The sequence below is a fragment of the Amblyomma americanum genome, chromosome 9, assembly GCF_052857255.1.
Source record: "Amblyomma americanum isolate KBUSLIRL-KWMA chromosome 9, ASM5285725v1, whole genome shotgun sequence".
NCBI lineage: Eukaryota > Metazoa > Arthropoda > Arachnida > Ixodida > Ixodidae > Amblyomma > Amblyomma americanum.
Window position 1 is genome coordinate 85,300,275 of NC_135505.1, and position 14,336 is coordinate 85,314,610.

Sequence of the window (14,336 nt, forward strand, 5' to 3'; positions counted from 1 at the left end):
CACCGACCATGGTCGTTATTTTCTGTCCTGAGTGATTAATGGCATTCTTCGTTCGTGTGCCACGCAGCACCAGCTCGCGACAGCTTACCATCCACAAACCAGCGAGCTTACGGAACGGTTCAACTGCACGCTCACCGGCATGTTAGCAATGTACGTCTCACCAGACTACCGAGATTGGGACGCTCCTTATGTGACTTTTGCATATAACTCTTCACGGCATGACACAACCTGCTATTCCCCTTTCTACCTTTTGTACACCTGGCAAACATCAACGCAGTAGAAAATGGAGTACTCCATCGCTTTCTACTGATCAAGCGGAATCCGTGGATACCCGCTTTACATCCGTGAGTCCAGATTTCGCCATTTTCTGCCCGTCGGAAAATCCAAGGCAGAGAACGCCGCGCTAAGCCTAGGCGACGTCGGGCCGTCGGCCCGAAGGAACGCTGCTACAGCTCACGCCGCACCCGTGAGGATGGCGGATGCTGACGCGGCGGCGTCGGCTGGAGCCACGACACCGCTCGAAGAGAATCTTCACAGCGACGACAACGCTACCGACAATGCTACCGACAACGCTACGGACCTCTCGCAGAAGAGAACAATCGACAACGGGGGATGGTTCACTGCCAGATACCAGAACTCGAGACTGATTGCCGTTCCAGAGGCCGGGACAGACGCGGCGGACAATTCAGCGCTGAGCCAACCCTAAACTCAAGTGGAATCCCGTTCGGCGAGAGAAGCTACCTCCTTTGCCAAAAAACGACTTCAAAGTCATCCTTAGACCGAAGAATGGACTCAACATCAGCGAACTGAGCACGCATCAGATGGCCCGGGCTATATCCAAAGCATGCGGAAAACCAGACATCTGCAACAAAGGCAGCTTCCTTACACGGCTGCACAACGGATCCAACATCGCTATACTCAGCACGCCAAGCATGGAGACTGCCAGTGCTGTGCAGTGTATTTCAAGTCTACGCTTTGCTGCAAAGGACTATGCAGTGACAGCTTACGTGGCCGCGCCGGACAATTCGTGCAAAGGTGTCATTCATGGAGTGGACGCCCGTGCTCGTCTTGTCTGTATCTCGTCCCGTCCTTTGCGCTAAAAATATCCCTGTAAAATCCGAACACCAACTAGCCCAACAACTCACCCTGTTGAGTCAAAATACTTTATGCAAGAATGCTTGGCAAATCCCAAAGCGCGGTCATTACCTTCGAGGGAAAGATCGTTTCGCGCTAGGTCTATTACTACGGCGGCGAGATACGTTGCTACTTCTATCGATCATCGCGGAAAGTGTGTTATACATGCTTAAAGGCCGGACATAGGGCGGACGTATGCCCGACACCTGACGTTGTCGTCTGCTCTAAATGCACCGAGCCAGTGATCGAGGACGGACACTCCTGCGAGCCCAGGTGTGTGCTATGCACGGAAGCGCATCCTACGGGGGCAAAGGAGTGCAAGGAACACCTCAGGAAACCGAGACCACGGACGAGAAAAAAAGAGGAACCAGGCGGCGGAGACAACGGCAGACGCGGCCGGGCCCGGAAACGCTGGTTCAGCGAGGACTCCAGTTCGAGATCCAAGTCCAGATCGGCATCGAGATCAGGATCAAAGTCGAGATCGGCGTCCAGGACCCGGGAGGATCCAGAAACCAAAAAGAAGCAGGAGCAGAAGAAGACCGCACCAAAAAAGGAGGAAGCAACCAGGGTGAGCTGGAAAGAGCATCTTTTCCCCACCTCTCCCACTGCTCCAAAAAACACACACAGAAAACAGTGATAGGTAACAACGCTAATGGGGAAGCTAACGAGGACATTCAAGAGCTAAGACAAATAATTCAGACGCTCAGGGCAGAAAACGCCGAGCTGAGACAGAAACTAAACGATCTGATAGACGAACTAAAGGCCCAAAGAACAAGGCAGAACAGCACTAACCCGCAAACAGACGAAGCTCAGGCGACAACTATAGGGCGCCAGGAATTTACAACTGCCATGGTTGCGGTTAACAATGCACTGGCAAATCTTAGCAACCTCATCTCCAACATCCAAGACGAGACACGCAAGGATAGAGAGCGTCTAGTACAATTCACAGCCATGAAATCCAGAGGAAAACCCTATAACAGGCCATCCCAGTATGGCGAGCAACCGTAAACGCTCGGTCAAGTTGGAAACCCTTGAAATATGGCAGTGGAACTGCCGTGGGATCCACCGAAAGCAGGGTCTTCTTAAACAACACATCACAAATTGCACCTCTCTGCCAGACATAATCGCCCTACAGGAAACCGGCTGCTCACTCACTCTCGCGGGGTACTCCGTCTACGAGGGGCAGGGGCAAAGCAAGATCGCCACGCTGGTTGCAAAAGCAGTCACCGCAATCAGACACGACATCGACGGAACGGACATTGACCACGTCCTTATAGAAATCATTACCCAAAAGAGAAGCCAAGAAAGCACCTTCCTACTTAACGTGTACAGCCCGCCAAGCCAGAGGAAAGCCAATTTCAGCTACCTGCTAGGCAAAGCAGAAGAAGCAGCAGGCAAGAACGGTATCGTTATTCTGGGGGACATTAATGCCTGGCATAAAAGTTGGGGCTACGTTCGGGAAACCCCGAAAGGCAGGGATCTAGCCAGGGAAGCTGATCGTAGAAGGCTCACCCTCATCACTGACCACACCCAACCCACGCGAGTGGGGAACAGCATCAACTGAGATTCGTGCCCAGACATCATTTGTCAAACGGGTAAGGCACGCAAGATGGGAAAACGACGGCGAAACTCTAGGCAGTGACCACTGCATCCTGCGCATTCATATAGAAACCCTCCCGATCAGGCGACAACATGGCCAGGCTAGACTGACAAACTGGGAAGCCTATAGGAAATCCAGGGCACAGCATGAAGACGCTGAGATCACCGACATAGAAGGCTGGGTCGCAAGAATCAAGACAGACTGGCGAAAACTAACCCGAAAGGTCGCCCTCACTACGAACACACCCGAGGTGGACAAACATCTCTTACACCTTTGGGACGCCAGACGGGGCCTACTAAAAAGGTGGAAAAGGCAAAAGCATAATAGGCGGCTCAAGCGTAAGATAGCTGAGGTCACCAGACAAGCTGAAGAATATGTGACGGAGCTCTCGAGGCGCAACTGGAACCAAAAGTGCAACGAACTTCAGGGGGCTCTAGGTTGGGCCAAGACATGGGCCTTGCTAAGGGCTCTCATAGACTCAACCACCACAAAATCCGAAACCCGTAAGACGACCCAAAGGATCGCGCACCAGTTCCAAGGCACTGACGAGGAAATGCTACAGAACATCAAGCAGCGTTACATCGGCAATGCAACATACGCCGACAGCAGCTTGGCATACACGGGCGAAACGAATCCCGCTCTGGACGAACCCCTTACCATAGAAGAAGTCAGACACGCTGTGATGTCCGCCACAAAGAACACAACACCAGGGAGGGATGGCATCACCAATGCCATGATAAGGAATCTGGATGACAATTCAATCAAAAGATTCACGGAGTTCATCAATAAACACTGGGAACAGGGGACCCTCCCGGACGACTGGAGACATGCGGAAATAGTAATGATTCAGAAGTCCGGAAAGACTCCAAACCTGGACAATCTTAGACCCATTTCCTTAGCATCATGCTTGGGAAAAGTGTACGAGAGAGTTGTGCATCACAGGTTGCAGACCCACCTTGAGGACAACGAACTCATGCCGCACACTATGTTTGGATTTCGAAAATACCTATCGACACAGGACGTTCTCCTGCAGATCAAGGAGGAGGTGCTTACTTCCGTTCCAAAATATGGAGAAAACATCTTGCTCGCTCTCGATCTTCAAGCGGCCTTCGACAACGTCAGTCACAGGGCTGTGCTGGAGGGGTTCAGCAAACTGGGTTGTGGGCAGAGAATATTCAACTATGTGAAAGCCTTTCTGACTAACCGAACCGCTACCATTGGAATAGGAGGCATCAGGACTGACACCTTCAACACCCCAGAAAAAGGAACAACACAAGGCTCTGTGCTATCACCTATGCTTTTTAATATTGCAATGATTGGTTTAGCAAAAGCGCTCGAAGAAATTGAAGGAATCAGGCATGCCATCTACGCAGATATCACAATCTGGGTGACAAGGGGATCCTTAGGCAAAAAACAAGAGCTTCTTCAGCGAGCGGCAGACACGGTCAACGCATACGCCCGACACTGTGGACTTGCATGCTCCCCTGAAAAATCCGAGGTGCTCAGAGTCTACAGACAAGGGTATGATCTGCAAAACTCCATAGATATCTACATAGGGGAAACGAAGGTTCCAGAAGTATCGAAAGTTAGGATCCTCGGCATGTGGGTCCAAAGCAACCGTCGTATTGATCACACGATCAGACAGCTAGCAAATACCACAGCACAGATCACCAGGATGATTGCAAGAATTTCCAACAGAAGAAGAGGTATGAAGGAGGAAGACACATGTAGGCTAGTACGGGCCCTCGTGGTCAGTAGGATCTTATACGGCGTCCCCTACCAAACACCGCTCGAGCAAGAAAAGGAGCAGTTGGAGGCAATTCTTAGAAAAGCATACAAATGCGCTTTCGGACTGCCGGTCAGCACTTCGACGGAGAAATTCCTTAAACTGGGCATAAACAACACAGTACAAGAACATATCGAGGCCCACCTTATCGCGCAGAAAACAAGATTGATGCTGTCCGCAACAGGCAGAAACACGCTGCGGTTGCTGGGCATGAGGGACGCTTTGAACGAAATCAATAGCACAGCGAGCGTTCCAAATGAAATAAGGAGGATCATTGAGATCAGTCTGATTCCAAAAAACATGCATTCAGATATACATAAGGCGAGAAGAAAGGCAAGATCTGAATTCCATGAAAGAAGCTTCACCGGGGCAAAAGACGTATTATATGTTGACGCAACAACATACAGACACCGATATGGCTCGGTAGCCAGCGTGGTGGATCACCAGCTCAGGGAAATCAACTGCGCTTCGATAAAAACCAACAACATACTCGAGGCTGAGGAAGCAGCAATTGCACTCGCCATCACCCAGCAGAGTGACGAGCCCCATGCACACATCATTACAGACTCGCAAGAGGCGTGCAGAAGATACAGCAGTAAACGCATATCCACTGCAGCCATTTACATACTCAAGGCGAGGACAATCACTTTTACGAGATGCTTCATCATGTGGACACCAGGCCATGAGGCTGTCAAAGGGAACCAATGTGCGGACGCCAATGCCCGAGCATACGCCAACCGGGAGGCGCGCACCGAAGGGGAACTGGACGCAGTCACTAGACGGTATGGAGCCATCTTAGAACACCAACGAGCCCTCCTGAGGACCTACCCGCCTCCCCACAAAGACCTTAGTAAACAGCAGTCGGTTGCCTGGAGACAACTACAGACTAATACATACCCCAATCTGAGTTTACTCAGCAAAATCTATCCATCCACTTATGAAAACAAATGCCCGCTATGCGGTGAACACGCAATGCTTTACCACGTTACATGGGCCTGTCAGAAAATGCAGGCAGCGCCGATAAACAACACACCTACACCGGAGCAGTGGGAGGCTGCGCTGTCCAGCTCGAAGCCTGAAGAGCAGCTCAAGCTGATCGACAGGGCTCGCAAGACTGCAAAGGCCGCTGGGGCCCTGGACTGAGGGCTCCACCTACGCTGCGAGAAATAACCCTTATACAATGAAGTTTTTTATTCATTCATTCATTCTACCTTTTGTTTGGTCGGCACACCATCTTGCCTTTGGACACACTCCTGCCGTCTTCTTCAGTCGCCACCACTGCTTATGCTCAGAACGCCATCGCCCAGGCCTCGCTGGCGCGCCAAATAGCCTGTAGTCGGCTCCGTGCCTCACAAGCTTCCCAGAAGTCCGCCTACGACCACCATTACCGGGCGGTTGAATATGAACCCGGATCACTCGTCCTCCTCTGGACGCCGTCACGCAGCGTCGGTCTCTCCGAGATGCTCCTTTCTCACTACTGGGGCCCTTACCATGTGGTGTGCCGTGTCACCAACGTGAACTATGAAATTGCACCCCTTGCGTGCTCGCCATTGTCCTCCGGCCCCTCCACCGACGTCGTCCTTGTCTGCCGCCTAAAACCTTATCACGACATTCATACGTCTCCACTCTAACGCGAGACGGCATCTCATCAGCCGGGGGTCCTGAAGCGGGAAGACGACGACGAGACTGAGCGAATGAACGGGTGGACGAAGACAAAGACGAAGTTCTGACTGTGTTCTGAGTGCCGCTCGTAGGTGTTCCTTCGCTGGTGTACATAGCTGTAAATATATTCTTTCCCGCAACAATATCAACGATTGTTTACCTACGTTTCTGCGTGGCACGTCGTACAGCAGTTGCTTGGATCTGGCGTTTGTTTCAGCAAGTCTTCAGTCTTAGTCATCTGGTGCAGTGACGTGGAAACACGTGGGAGTGACCACATTGCAACGTATGTATGCGTCAAGGGGTATGCACCTACTACTTCGTCTCGCATGCGATATACAGACTGGCCTGCCTTTAGGACGTCCGTGGAGTCTTCCTGTGTGGACCTCACCACACCGTCTAAAATAGAAGGCCCGATTACATCCTCTCTCGGTGAGACCACGTGGTATATATGTACGCCTACGCCAGGATCTACTATTGACGTGCAATTCGAAAGACTACGCGCAGTCCGTCGGCGCTCCAAAAGGAAATGCAGAACTAAATCCACGTATGATCTCACCTTTTGTCGCCGAGCTCAACGACAAATAAAGCGCTACCTTGCGAGATTAGGAAGACAACATTGGAGCCAGTTCTGTTCATCGCTGGACCTTCGAAAACTGCTGTCAGGTATTTGGCATGTAGCCAGGAGCTTGCATTCACCCCCACAAGAACAGTATCCTTTCCGTGCCCTGTCCGTTTACCAATGCCGTAATAATGTAGAGGTAGCAGAAGAATTCTGCAAAATGGTTGTGGGCACAACTTCGGTAGCATCAAACAGTTTGGAGGCTTTTGTGCCACCTTCACCAGACTACCACTACGACGTGCCTGAACTAGAAGCTGCTCTTTCCTCGTGTAGACGTGCATCTGCACCTGGTCCAGACGGGATTTCGTACGCGTCTCTCTCTCACCCTGGCATGGAAGGCTGAACTGTGCTGCTCAGTTACTACAATGATACATGGGCTTCCGGAATCATTCCAGAACATTGGAAGATCAGCTGCCTGGTTGCTCTTTTGAAGCCTGGAAACCCTTCTTTGAGCTTGCCTCATATCGGCCAGTTGCACTAGCAAGCTGCGTCGGTATGATTATGGAGTGAATGGCGCTGGCACAGCTTGAATGGTTTTTTAGAGTGGAATGCTCTCTATCCGGACATAATGACCGGGTTCCGGCGGGGACGTTCTTCGATTGACAGTGTTATCGACCTCTTATCGACGGTGGTGGAACATGAAAAACATAGTCGCCGACTCGTCGTTGCTGTCTTCTTGGACATCAAAGGGGCCTATGATAATGTACTTCATGATGCCATCCTTGATGCCCTTGACGACATAGGCGTTGGCGGCCGGATGTACTCGTGGATTGTGAGCTACCTCAACGGCCAGTCCATTTACATGTCTACGCCTGATGGAGAGACTACCCATCATCAGGTTTGCCATGGAGTTCCTCAGGGAGGAGTTCTCAGCCCAACCCTATTTAATGTGGCATTGATTTGACTGCTGAGTGAACTTCCCACTCACATTCACATCAGTGCCTTTGCTGATGATATCTGCATCTGGGCTTCGGGTTCGGCACATCCGCAAATGCGCGCGAGATTACAACGTGCTGTGTCATCTAATTCAAGGTACCTACGACGTCAGGGTTTGTACTTAGCAGCTGAAAAATGTGCTGTGGTCGCATTCACGCGCAAATCTGTCTGCCACTACCTGGTAACACTTCAAGGGGTTGCAACACCGTACTTCTCCCATCACAGAATTTTTGGGCATTATCATTGACCGCGATCTGTCATGGTCGAGGCATATAAATATGCTAAAGAAAAGACTCTTTTTTGCCATGTCCTTCACTTCGTAGCAGGCATTAAATGGGGCCCAACGGAGCGCTCCTTGCTAAGACTTTACTATACTCTCTTTATAGGCTACATTCGTTACAGCCTTCCTGTACTCTCTACCCTGAGCATTTCCTGCTTGTGGACATTAGAGAGTGTCCAAGCACAGGCACTCAAGATATGCCTCGGATTGCCATGTTGTGCCTTGAACAAAGGCACAATTGAGGAATCTCATGCGTACTCAATATCGATCTACCTGTCACACGAACCACTTTGTGCATATTTACGCGTGCTTATATGGCACCGCTGTCACCCGCTGGCGAAGATTTTTGATGAGTGACCGGACAGCAGTTTTGCACGTGCACTGCGCTTCCATCAATCCGAATTGCCATCAGACTATGCCCTGTCGCATCATTCCTTGCAGCCACCATGGGTGATGGTTCAGCCTTCAGTATGCCTGAATGACCTGCAGATTCATTTTAGGACACAAGTCTACTTCAACCACTGGAGAGCTTGTGGGCCTTCAGGAAGCGATTCGCCACATCTCTGGAGAATCGCCTCAGGAGTGGTGCATTTTCACTGACTGTAAATCTGCGCTACAAATTTTGGGATGCTTCCTACGCCACGTCGCCTACCAAGCTCTGGCTTTTGATATTATTAGTCTCCTGTCATTTGCTCAGGAAAAAGGCCACCGTATAGTGTTTCAGTGGATCCCTGGACACTGCGGACTCGATGGAAGTGAGACCGCCGACGCTGAAGCAAGGACCGCCTTCAGCATTGGCCTGCGTACAGCTGTGCCGTTCTTTAGACCGGACACCGCTTGTCTTCTTTTGGAATCAATGAGAAGTGCGACGGTTAGGTACTGGGCCCTGCCAGACACTCGACACATCCGCCTTAAATGGCTAGATCCGGCGATGACCTTTTCTGTTCCTTGTCACGCCTTATTGCGTGCATAATTCATAGATTCCGTTTAAATGTCGCCTTCACGCACAAATACTTGCACTTAATAGGACAAGCGGACCCCCGGACTGTGCCACATGTGGCGTGCTAGAGACTATAGAACATGTTTTAGTCGCGTATCCAGCATATGCACGTGAAAGACTCATGCTCGCATCTGCTTTGAAGTCTGTGGACACAAGGCCTCTCTTGGAGGATTTGATCCTCGCCGCTTGACCAGACAGTTTGAAAACTGTACAGGCAACGCGGGCGCTCTCACGCTTTTTAAGCGACACGGACCTTGCCTCGTGTTTGTGATGTTAGAAAGTGTGCCTTGTTTTTCTTAAAAATATTTTTATGTATTTTTTCATGTGCCTCCTCCCATCATCATCATCCCCCATCGTGACGTTCTTTTTCTCCTCTTCCCATTCCGCAGTGCAGAGTAGCAGGCCAGATATTTTTCAGGCCAACCTCTCTGCCTTTGTCGTCAATAAACCCTTGTCCCTTCAGAAGTAATAAAATGACAGAATGTGCAGTCAGATGTGGTTTTTGTAAATTCTCGCTTCTGCTCTGTGAATTGTAATTTATACAAAAGCACGCAGGCACCGCTGTTTGTGGGATTTTTTTTTAATTGACTCTTTTTTTCTTCATTATTTAGCAGGCCATTATTGAAAAGCCAATGCATACAAGGTTCCACAGGAAGAAACCTTGAATACCACACCTGGCAACTTACCATGACTCCATTGCTTCATGCTCACAACCTAGAAAATTGCATGTGCAGTGGTTTCAGTGCATTGTGTCTATGTACAAAGTGGGATCGAAATGGTTTTGATGTAGTTATTTGATCTGAATTATAAGGAAAAAGGGCACTGTCCTCAAAGGAGAAATTTTGTTTGTTGAACTTGTTTCGTAAGCAATATAAATCTTTCCACAGGAATGACAACAGGTTTTGGAAAAGGAATAAGGGATGACTGCATAGTTGCACCTTCAGGGGTTGCTATTGCTGAGAGGGCACGAGGTTCTTTTTTTCTTTTTGGCTCAAGAGTCTTGGAGCAGAAATCATTGTCCATTGGGTGAACAGTTTTCATTGAGCTCTCAGTGAGGTTCCCATTTCAGTTGTGGTACATACAGAACACCTGGCATGCATAGCCATCAAGCAGAGCTTCCGACCTGTGTATTTATTCTTGTGATGTGCACTTAGTAGTAGCATTACAAATGCATTATTTGGTCACTAAAAATCAAGCACCATGAACGGAGTAGGCCTGGCGCACAAGGTTCAGCTGGTCTTCTAGCTATCCAAGGCAAGCCAAGCACTCCATGAAAAAAAGGTGGAGAGGGTAGGCAAAGAGGTTTAATGGCCATGGGGCATTACAGGTGGCAATGGGTGAAATTGGCATTTGTTTCTGGGCAGCTATAACAGTAAGGAGATGTTGCATAGTGTTGGAAAAAAGTCGGTGTCAAGAGTCGATTGTCAAGTGACTTTGCTACTTCCAGAATAGATAAAAGATAGGCAGCTGGAGATCACCCTCGTGCTTCAGTAGTGTGCGTATTGATTCTTTCACTTATTCTATATTATTTGGTGTTTTTCATTGGAAGATGAAATACCAAGGGTGAAAACTAAATACGTTTAAATAATTGCCTTTTTGGTGCATGAGTGTTTGATGCATGCATCAATTTTTATCTTGATTCTTGTGCTGTACAGCCTTGAATGGGCAAATTCTTGCTTACGTTATTCAATATGACTCCATCACTTTACACTCTTGCTTTATCTGCTGGTTGGGGCTTTGTGAAGAGAGTAGCTCTGCCAATATTGTGCTCTAGGTATTGTGTGTTGAATTCTACATGGTACGTTATTTGCTGCTGTTCACTGGTTTATGGGAATTCTCTTTCCATTGTTGAAGAGTGCTCTGTTATTGCTCTTGGTTGGTCACAAATGACGGACCTTCTTTCTTCATGCACATAGCATTACTGACTCTGTCAGAACAGTATTCATTCCTTTGTGCATTGAACTGCACTCTGACATCTGCCATTCTGTTTTGAGCCGTTTTTAATAGGCGGCAATATTTATCTGTATGGGATGTACTGTGACAAAGATTTTTTTTTAGTTTTCTCGTGATAGTGAATGCTCTTCTGCACCTCTGTATTTCATTGTTTGAATTTCAATTCGTGGTGGTGGTATCCCACTGGGCATTGAAACTCTGTTGGCTGTCCCGTGGACATCTCCTGGACGTCCTAAATGTCTGCAGGACGTCCAAGCCTGTTTCGTTGCCCAACGGGATAGAATTTCAATGAACTTCGTGCTGGAATTTTTTCCTTACAATGTGAAGTTGTTTGAAAACAATTGCTTCCCCAATGTTTCTGTAGAACTCTATGGTCTATTGATGCTGCACATTATTGCACAAGGCAGCTCTGGTTTTACCAGATTCACTTACCTGCAGTGTTCTTTTTAGTTTTGCCCGAGTGGGGCCCTCGCACAAGTCAGGTCTTTATGAATTATGAAATCCTCATAAAAGCAGTGTATTAATGCTGCAATTCTGCTTCTAATAATGCAGCAGATAGTGACAAGTTGCACTTTTATTCTCTATATCTTGCCGCATTCACTCCCTGCAGTGGAGGCCTACTCATATGAGCATGTGCCTCTTATGCAGGATGTGCGGTTTAGAATCCCAGTCCCACTGAGCACCCACCAGTGATTCACTGTACAAGCTTTCCCCATGGCATATACAGGATGTAATGCTTGGAAGAGGGTCTTTCACACCTCCATACCTAGACGAAAGTGCCTTATGCCATGGTGCTCTTTGGCCTAAGCTGCCTTTGCGCTATTAATATTCATCGTCATCACCAACTTCCACTCTCGTTGCTGTCCGATGAGCATCTATCATCAGCATGTTGCCAGAGATTGGCTTCTTCCATGCTGTCCATGGTATTAAAAAAGCCTGTCACCTTAAACCCTTCAAAGCAGTGCTGATTTACTGATTACCATCAGTAGTGCATTGAAAAACTTGGTATGACAGTTTATTGTGTTCTGTTTCCAATTTCTCATCCCAGAAATATAGGTGGGGGTCTCACACAAGTAAATGTGGTATGCTATAAGTGCACTCGAGACACAGTAGTGTGCATTTTCAGATGTGCCGCTACTAACTTGGTTAATATCACTTTTGGAGACACTGCAGGGGAAACACCATGTTAGGGCAAATTGGCAACATTGCTGGGCAGATGTAATCAAAGCTTTTCTACCAGTAGCCATTATCTGGAAGTTTTTTCCTATGCACAGTGCAAAGAGTATCAGAGGTCCAGTAAAGAAAAGAGTGCTCTAGGAATGCTGCGTCATTAAGCATAACTGACACTCATGAGTTGTTGAGCCTGCACAGGCTGACTAGTACGGCCCTTCCGATGATGCCAGTAATTGTACAAGTGAACAGGTCAAGAAGGTGGCTGTTGACTTGAATCAAATATGTCTGAATTTGTTGCCAATCGTCAGTTTTTTGTGAGAGTAAGTGCAGTTCTCCCCTGCACGTAGAATTAGAAGTCAGGAGTGTTTGATTTGGAGTTATCTATTTTTTTTAATCTCGCCCTTCTCAATTTACATGGCCTGGCACAGATGTGCGAGATTGTGTTCTATAATCACTGTTTCATGCATGTAACGAAATGAGCTGTGGCTTCTATAGACTTGTGTCTCAGTGAATATAATCTTGCTTTCACGTGCAGGCGTGAGCACCAGGGACCGCAAATGTGGTGAACTTCCTGGGCCGAACTCGGCAGCTGGAATCTGTAGTTTTTCTCCATTAGTGCTTTCCTGAAGGATGTCTTTCAATGAGTAGCGTAAAGGACATGGAAACTGCTGTTCAATGAACCGTGGTGCATGAAAATGATATTTGGCTTTGATATTTGGAAAATATTTTGTATGATATGTGAACTCCTGACTGAACTGTCACCCGTGTGAGTTCTCTTCTTTGATGCGAAAACTTTTGCAGGAGTCAAGGCCTCGTCAGACTTTTCTCTTTTGGCCTTTTTTTCCTCTTAGGCTCTGCCTGAGGAGTAAACAAAGCAAATACCGTGGGGATATGCTAAACATGGCTGACTGCCACTCCTTTAGTTACTAAGCTCACATGGGTGTACTTAAGACAGTGTCTGTCGTGATGTCAGTAATGCAAGTGCAAGGGTAAAAGAAATTACTTTGCATGGATTACAATGGCTGCCCTATTTTTTTGGCAATGATGATGTTTATAGCAGTTAGAATGTTCTTTTCAACTGCATGCAGAATTCACTGTAGGGACGTCTTGCTGCTGACCTGAATTCTCCTTAATGCTAATCTACTGATTAAAAGTTACGGTAAACATCCAGAGCTTTTGATGAGTGTGTTCTCCACATTCATCTCGTATCCCTAGCTCCAAGTGAACTGTGGACTGTTGGTTTGTGTATTTTACTGAAAGTATTCTACCTTTAAAATGCAGGTTCAGTCGTCATGCAGAGAGGACACTGTGCATCTCCTGACCAAGATTCTCCCCATCAAATGCATCCTCTCAGCCACTCCGTGGAACCTACTTCTGGCATGGGTAACTACCAGGGTAAACCCACAGGAAAGAATCTGCATGAATGCACCCACTGCTGCAAAAGTTTCAAATTCAGATCCCAGCTAGTGGCTCATCTCCGAGTCCATACTGGTGACCGCCCATATCATTGTGACCACTGTGGTAGCAGCTTTGCATTGAAGACTAACCTGGTGGCACACCTGCGTACACACACTGGTGAACGTCCTTATCATTGTGACCACTGTGATAGGAGCTTTGCAGGAAAGAATTCCCTAGTAGCACACCTGCGCACTCACACTGGTGAACGTCCTTATCATTGTGACCATTGTGGTAGCAGCTTTCAGTATAAGGCTAGCCTGGTTGTGCACATCCGTACCCACACAGGTGAAAAGCCATATCGGTGCCAGCTCTGCCCCTTGGCCTTTCCAGAACACTCAAACCTTGTGAGGCATGTGAGATCCCATAAGGGCAAAAAGCCCTTCTAATGTGACTTGTGCCAAAAGACAATTTCTAGGAGGGAAAATTTGTAACACCACAAGGATGTGGTTCACAAAGAATAGCAGTGGTCTATGATGCCCCTTATCAATGTTTTGCTAGCTACGTTTTTGTGTGCAAAGTAACGAGATTACCTATGAAAGGTGTTAGTAGTTAACCTGTATCATTAGTTTAATTTGTGATTTTTTGTTCATTTTGTTGTACTTGTCAGACAGTTGTTATGCCTTTCAGTAACATTATATGCATTATTTGTGGCTGGTGCCAGTTGTTGGCCTGCCTCAGTGAAGACATTTGGGGGTGTCAAAGGGTGCTTGGCACTTCTTTTTAATCATTGAGCCT

General features: G+C 47.9%; 1 pseudogene; it reads left to right on the plus strand.

Annotated features, from left to right (window-relative positions):
- Positions 1 to 5,692: 5,692 nt before the first annotated feature.
- The window catches only part of LOC144103480 (uncharacterized), a 49,529-nt pseudogene continuing 40,885 nt past the window's right edge, over positions 5,693 to 14,336 (plus strand).